Source organism: Euprymna scolopes, chromosome 27 (genome assembly GCF_053919585.1).
Source record: "Euprymna scolopes isolate OS-2025 chromosome 27, ASM5391958v1, whole genome shotgun sequence".
In the NCBI taxonomy this organism is placed as follows: Eukaryota; Metazoa; Mollusca; class Cephalopoda; order Sepiida; family Sepiolidae; genus Euprymna; species Euprymna scolopes.
This window is the reverse complement of record NC_136508.1, coordinates 94,035,952-94,043,955: the sequence shown is the minus strand read 5'-3', so window position 1 is coordinate 94,043,955 and position 8,004 is coordinate 94,035,952. Positions and strand designations below refer to the sequence as shown.

At 31.6% G+C, this 8,004-nt stretch overlaps 1 pseudogene; it reads left to right on the top strand.

The window, feature by feature from the left end:
• Positions 1-7,284: 7,284 nt before the first annotated feature.
• Positions 7,285-7,443, top strand: LOC145249127 (U2 spliceosomal RNA; annotated as a pseudogene).
• The last annotated feature ends 561 nt before the right edge of the window (positions 7,444-8,004 follow it).

Below are 8,004 nucleotides of genomic sequence, written 5' to 3'. Positions count from 1 at the left end.
GACCAGACACAACTAAATACGTTATGTTATATAAATAAGTGGACCAGACACAACTAAATACGTTATGTTATATAAATAAGTGGACCAGACACAACTAAATATGTTATGTTATATAAATAAGTGGGCCAGACACAACTAAATATGTTATGTTATATAACATAAGTGGACCAGACACGACTAAATACGTTATGTCATATAAATAAGTGGACCAGACACAACTAAATACGTTATGTTATAACATAAGTGGACCAGACACAACTAAATACGTTATGTTATATAAATAAGTGGACCAGACACAACTAAATATGTTATGTTATATAACATAAGTGGACCAGACACAACTAAATACGTTATGTCATATAAATAAGTGGACCAGACACAACTAAATACGTTATGTTATATAAATAAGTGGACCAGACACAACTAAATATGTTATGTCATATAAATAAGTGGACCAGACACAACTAAATACGTTATGTTATATAAATAAGTGGACCAGACACAACTAAATACGTTATGTTATATAAATAAGTGGACCAGACATGACTAAATACATTGTTATATAAGTAAGAAAGTGGACCAGACACAACTAACTACGTTATGTCATATGAGTAAGAAAGTGGACCAGACACGACTAAATACGTTGTTATATAATCTAAAATGAAGAAAAAACAATACACTTTGCAAAATGTAAACAATAATTAATATTATTTAAATTATTTAAACGACTGTTTTCATCTTGATTGTTATTTTCATGTTTCGGTTGATGTAACCTCCGATTTATTCAGGTGTATCTTTTTGAACCCGAAATTTTAAATTATTTAATTCACGAGTATAATTTGCTCTTCTGGATTAAATGAAGCATTCCATTTTAAATTCAACCAAAACGTGAAAATAACTTCTAAGATGAGAACAGTAGTTTTAATAATCCAAATAATATCAATTGTCAATCCGCATCTCAAAAATTCAGAAACCATCAGAGTCGAGAAGAAGCTGTCAGCATAACAAGGAACAAAGGGGAAAACCATTCGTGTGAGGAAGTAGACTAGACCTGAATACAGGTCGCTTGTTATTTGTTTTTCAGAAAAATATGTTCAGATTATTAAAATAAACAGACCCTCCTCTTCCCCTCACCTCCTCTGCTTGCAATTCTGAAAATTCCATGGTTTATTTATATTATCTGGACTCTCCAGACTACTGTTCTCATCTTGAGTGCTACTTTCACAATGTTTTGGTCGATGTTACCTCTGACCTTCTTCATGTCTATCTTGCCATACTCGGGAATCTTTCTGTCAAACCCTAGAATCTGCACGGAATTCAGTTTTAAGTTACGCTTCTGGAGGCTGAAAATTCAATCCGCAGAGGACACTCAAAAAATACAATTGCGAATTATTTAGGACTTTTATGTAGTTGTGGGACATTTTGTACAGATTTCCAAGTTTGACAAAATATATTCGAAGAAAGTCAAAGGTTACATCAACCAAAATGTGAAAATAACAAGATGAGAACAATAGTCCAAAAAATCCAAATAATACGAATAATCAATCCTCATCTCAAAAATTTCGAAATATGGTTTATTTAACGAAAATGCTGATCATTTTGACAAATAATCTGAAAATTTTATGTGCCTGATCGATATCTCAGTTTTTTAAATGGTAGAGTTCATTATTATGCATAGGGTGGACACACCATAATGATAATGCTCCCATTTTCTGGAGTCTATTAAATTCCTCAGCAATCTGATTTAACGACGTAAATGGAACATTTTCCTTTTTTTTTTCTTTCTTTTTTTTTTTTTTTTTAACTGATTGAATTTTTGGTTTTAATTCAAACTTGGCAGAAAATTTTTTGGAACACACAAAGCACAGTAATTTTTTTGAAAATCCAACATTGCCGTTGTTGTATCTGACATAAGTCCGTGTTCTTGCTGCCAATGTTGTGTGTGACATAAGTCTATTTATGTTGTACCTAAATATGTCCGAGTTCTCGTCGCCAACAGTATGACCATGAAGGGCTGATAAATAAGACCACTCGGTGGTATATTTACAAAAGTGTTTATTTAGACGTACAAAATAGTATATTACAAAAAGACTGCTCAGAGACTGCATCATAATCACCTCTATAATTTTTTTTTTTTTTTTTCAAAATGAGCGTAGCGTTGCAATCAGCTTTTTAAAAGATTGACAGATGTCACAGAAAGGCTCATTACACATATCCAATCCACATGCACACATTCTCATAGACTGTCTCCTAAGCGAGGCATGCTCTGATGTAGATCTGAGGGAAGCCTTGAACATTATCCGACGATGGATCTCGAGGTAAAGTAAAATGCTGTGATGATGACGTTAAATAATCTTTTATAAATAATGTCTGGAATCTGGAAGAGTCCATTTATTCACATAATAGGATACATCACCATCACATCATAACGGACGGAAAACCTAAATGTACCAAGTTTGAATCCAGTTTGTTCCACAGAAGCACTTTCATCAAAACCCACACTTGACCTTGTGTCTAACATTCTGGAGAATAAGTAAATAAAATAGCAGTAATAACATTTTTAGAGTGGGGATCAGTGTTGCATTGGTAGGAGTAAGTGTTGTACAAGTTTGACCCTCCCCCTTTTTTTACGTTTCTCGTATTACTAAATAATAAAACCCCAAAAAACTAAAAAAAAAAAAAAAAAAAAAAACAAGTCTTGAATTTATTCTTTTTGCAGATTGTTATCCTCATCTTTTTTTTACATAGTTCATAGTTATTGTTGTTTCACCAGGTTTTGGCCAACTCATCCTCTGGCCTTCTTCAGGTGATTAACCATGAAAGGATAGGAATGCTGAGTTTCTTAACGGTATCCTCAGTAATTACTGCCTTCCATAGTTGCTGTCATCTCAGTACGTTTTGGCCAATTAATCCTCTGGCTTGTTTCCAGTAGAATTGAAACCACTATCTTCAGACAATGCTCATCTGGAACTGTAGAGATTCAATGCCTCTATCCACTGTGCCACGGGCCCTGAAGGGGATACAGTTACAAGATGGAACATTCCTATTCTGTTGTGGTCAACTACTTGAAGAAGGCCAGAGGAATAGTTGGCTGAAACGTGGTGAAACAATGACAACTATTAAGATGAGGCTAACAGTTCACAAATAAAAACAAATAAATAAATACACAAATTACTCATCTCAAAGAATTCCAGTATAAAAAAATATGTAAATCTTGAATGGTTTAGTAATTGAAGACTGAAGAGACTTTGTTAATATACATTTTTTATTTATATATTTTTTTGCTATTCTTTGACATCTTTTTGGTCACACTATTCTCTGCTCATTTTCAGGTGACATAATGATGTGATATTTTTGTTTATAAAGTTGCACAAAATTTAAAATGTGAAAACTTGTCTAAAAAAAAAATATTATAAATACTTTTTGATAAAAATTAATGGCAGGAAAAATATTTATGTGGACGAGTCTTTAATCAATTCATATGTTTTATTGAAATTTATGGCTTTGATATTTAAATATCTAGAAAATGCTGATAATATGAACAAGTTAGAGAAAAATAAAAGGAAAATGAATTCATTTTAGAGTGAGAGGGGGAGAAAATATGAACATTGGCAGAATAAAAAGCGAGTTGTATTTTTTTCGTTTTTTCAAATTCCAAATTTTTTCTGGTTTTAAAATAACTTTTCTTTTTTAAATAAAATGGAAAAATATTAAACAGAAAAAATTTACAAATTAAAAGAAAAGCAAAAATTAAATAATAATTGACTAATATATTCTTTTTTTTTTTTTTTTAATTTATTTTCTATTTTACAAATTAAAATTTTTGTTTTTTAAAGTTTTTTTTTAATTAAAATTTTATCTTTTAAAACGTTTTTCTTTAAACAAAAAATCTAAAAATTAATTTTTAGATTTTTTATTTAATTAAAAATTATTTTCTTTTTTAAATTAAAAATGTTTAAAGTTTTTAATTTATTTCTCCCAGTTTATACATTGTCTCAACTTGGGAACCTGAAAAATCTACATACATTGCCAACACGTAAGAATTAAATAGAGCCTGTTTCACATAAATTCTCTTTTCCCTTTATTTCTACATAAATTAAAAGAAAAAATTTTTAAAAATGATTAATCTAATTTATTTCTTAAGATCCATCGTGAATGTGTGTTCAGCCTTAGTGGACGCCACTACGAAATGTAGATTCATCTATGCCGAGTTAAAATTCTGGCAGCTCTATTGTGCTCATTTACACACTAATACTGTTGGCAAAGGTATGTACCCACAATTTCACAACCTCCTTCCCAACTATGGCTAAAATGGTATTAGCTTAAGGAAAAGTTTGTACAGCACCATGTTAAAATAATTGTATATTGTGGCAGTTCTACCACATCCTCCTTATTCTCCAGTCATTGCTCCATCTGACTATTATTTATTGTGATCAATGCACCACATTATGATGGGTCTCTGATTCGAGTTGAAGTCAATCAAGAAATTTTTTATTTCAAAGCTTATGAATGTGTGTCTATGTATGCTAATTACACAGGCCATGGTCGTTCACTTATTGTCATTGTCCGAATTCAGTGCTCGATTTCAACAGGAGTCGCAGTGTTGATCGTGTGGTCTCTGTCACTGGTGTATAAAAAAAATTCTCCCTCCAAACGAAACCATAATTCCAGTTGAAAACAAGTATTGATGCTTTAGTTTTAGAGACAGATTCTGAGGCACACTAACCGAATAGTCCATCAGATTACAGCTCAATGGGTTGTCTGTCTCTGAGAAAGATTAAAACCCTTCAGCCCCCTTGCACAAAAATACATATATATATATATATAATCATTTGACCCATACCATCAGACCATTCAAGATTAGTAGCTATTAATTTATAGATAAAAAATGACCGAGATACATCAACTGGTAAGAACATTACTTTTAGAAAATCTCAAGTGGGTCAGAATCATAGCATTGAACCTTGAATCCAAGAAGACTCTATTTCAAAGACATCAGCTCATTTCTTAGGTGGTCTCTTTTCTCTTAGATAAATATTTCTCCCATTGCATATGTTGCAACTATGCATCCCAATGAACGTACAGCACTGCACTTGTTTTCAGCTGAAGGATTCATACTTTATGATCAAATCTGCAAATTTTGGCTAAACTGTGAACAATGATTGTTTTGAAGAATATTTTTACTTTTGAAAATTTTTTGCATCACTCATTATTTTTTGGCACGGCACACACAAACTTTTTCTTTAACGTAATAGCAACTTGCATTCAATTAATAGTATACAATAATAATTTATACACTACATATTGTATTACAGCCAAAAATAACTCCAAAAAAGAGTTGATATGCCGTCAAACAGACAAACAAAATCTCAAGATCCATCCAATTAATTTATTAACACTTCAATTATTTGAGAGCATCCGATGCAACGCCGCAAGTTTTAAGCAGGATTCTTATTGTATGTACCGTGTTATAGTGATTAAGTGGACTGAAGATTTAAGTGTGCCGAGTTTAATCGTTTCCATGAGTTGAGTCGTTTCCATGGTAGCACTTTCACTTAAGGATGTTGGCAACCTTTATATGATTCCTCGTTCAAGAACGCCAACAACAGGTTAAAGTTATACGACTGATTTATATGAATTTGCTTTTTTTTTTTTTTTTTTTTTTTTTTTAAATATTTTTACTTTTTTTTTTTATTGCATTGTCTAGATTGAATAAGTATATTGTAAAATATGCTTTCTCCGTCATACCAGCATGAAGAAAATATTCGAAAAGTATGGGTATATAGTTTCTCCACTTTTTATCTCACACTTTTTTTCATGTATAGAGCAAATATCGTCCAGAATCTTTCAACTGTTGTAGTTCATGACCACATACCGTCGCTGTTGTCTTCAACAGATTCAACCTCGGTTCTTTTGGCTTCCTTTCCACTTTTCCACGGTTTGAGATATTATTCACTGCCAAATTTGAATTCCGTCTTTATCTCGTGTGAAATTATGCACATCTTGAACAAGGAACACTGCCTCAGAAAACAATGTAGAGCTGACTGTGCAGAAAAAAAAATCATGTGAAGTAAACTTGACATTAATACAATTAATTGAATGCAAGTTGCTAGGTTATTTTCATGACAAATGTGCGACTGAACTCCAATCTATGGTTCCCCTTGCCAAACTTTCAAAAAAAAAAAAACAAAAAATAAACTTGACTAGCTATAACCACTATATACGATTTTCCCTACTCTCTAACTGTGCCTAAATCTAAACGCAAATTCCATAAAGAAAGTTTCTTTCCCATAACTTCTTGCCTGTGGAACACTGTTCTGTTGGTTTGCTTCCTGGTTGAATAGAACACGGTAGCTTTCAAATCCAATGTAAACAAGTTCTTGTTGAGCTGTCCCTACACTACACCTTACCTTCATTAACCCTTATCCTCGAGTGGCTTTCGAGCCTTCATAAGTGGTGACTCCCAAGTAAAAGAAAAGGAGGGGATGAAAATTACAGGTACATACCTTTTTGAAACATTGGTTTGCTTTATGAAATATCAAGTACGGTGTTCTCTTGAGGGAGGGAGAAATTGAGGCTAACTAAATTGTACTCGATTGAAATAAGACTAAAATCAGAAACAAAGAAACCGTTTTGTTAGCTTCGTTTGAAGCTGAACACCATCCACGATGAGAAAGAGGGTGAAGTCTCATTTATATTCCAGGAGTGATGTCAGCGAGGAGTTTTACTAAAGAAAGATAACTTATGGCTACAGATTTTATACCGTTTACATATGTTTTTATATATTGATCTTTCATGTTGATATACCTGCAATAATAATCTGTTCTTTAAAACATTCCTTTTTGACTACATTCCCTCTGGCCGGCACAGTGATTATTTGTGACTGTGTAAGATATATTTGTATTTAAACAAAAAAATCCAACATTTTATTTGTCATAAGCAATTTTTTTTATTTTTTTATTTTTAGAAATTTTTTTTTCTATATTTTTGTTTTTATAAGAAATTCTGAAGCCAAACAACCTGCTAAAAATTAATTTTATACATCGATATATCGACTTGTTACAATTTTCATGAATTTGAAAAAAAAAAAACAAAAAAAAAAAAATACTAAAAACTTAAAAAGGCAATATAAATGTTGTTACATCACTCCAAAATGCTTGTTTTGAATACGAATCTCGTAATGGACCAACCAATTGTTGAATTTTTGTTGGTTTGAGAGATAAAAAAATTTCAAACAATAAAATAATTTCTTTCTTGCAAAAATAAAAAATTGTATGTTTGTTTGTTTTTTCTTGGCCTTCGGGCTAGGACCAAAGTGTAGTATCTGTTCTTCAGATGCTGATCCTTTATGACTGATACATTTTTTTTTTTTAATTTTTTGTTACTGACTGGAGTGCCGTTTTTGGGGAGTTGTTCCACCCCCCCCCTAAAAATCGACCTCATGTCCAACTCTGCCCTCATGGAGAGGCAAGTAAACACAAAAGAAAAAAAAAAAAATAATAAAAATAAAATAATAAAGTAGGGGAGATAACTGTAGTTAACTTTCTTGCTAAACTAGTTTCTACATTATAGTTCTCTTTGTCTGACTGCCTGCTCCACTTTTTCTCAGAAACTGTTAGGCTGATCTGACTGAAATTTTGTATGGACCTTTTTTATAAAGTGCAGCACACTAAGTATTTGATTCACAGTTGGGTATAAATAGACATTAGTCACCACAATACCACATCTCTAGAAGTTTGGCAAAAAGTACTTATTCTAAGTTAATGGCTATAACTTTTTTAAAATTTAGTTTTTACATAATTTTGTGTTCAAAAAAAAAAAAAAAAAAAAATCAACTAAAAAAATGTTTCTCATCAAGAAGAGAGACAATTTTAAAATGGAGAGTTTTTATTCAAGGGAGATAACTTAAACTAGAGAGTGCATACTATAGAAATGAAAAGCTCCTTTTTATTTTTTACATCATTTTTGGAGACTGTACGTATTTTAATCACCATAAACTTTTAC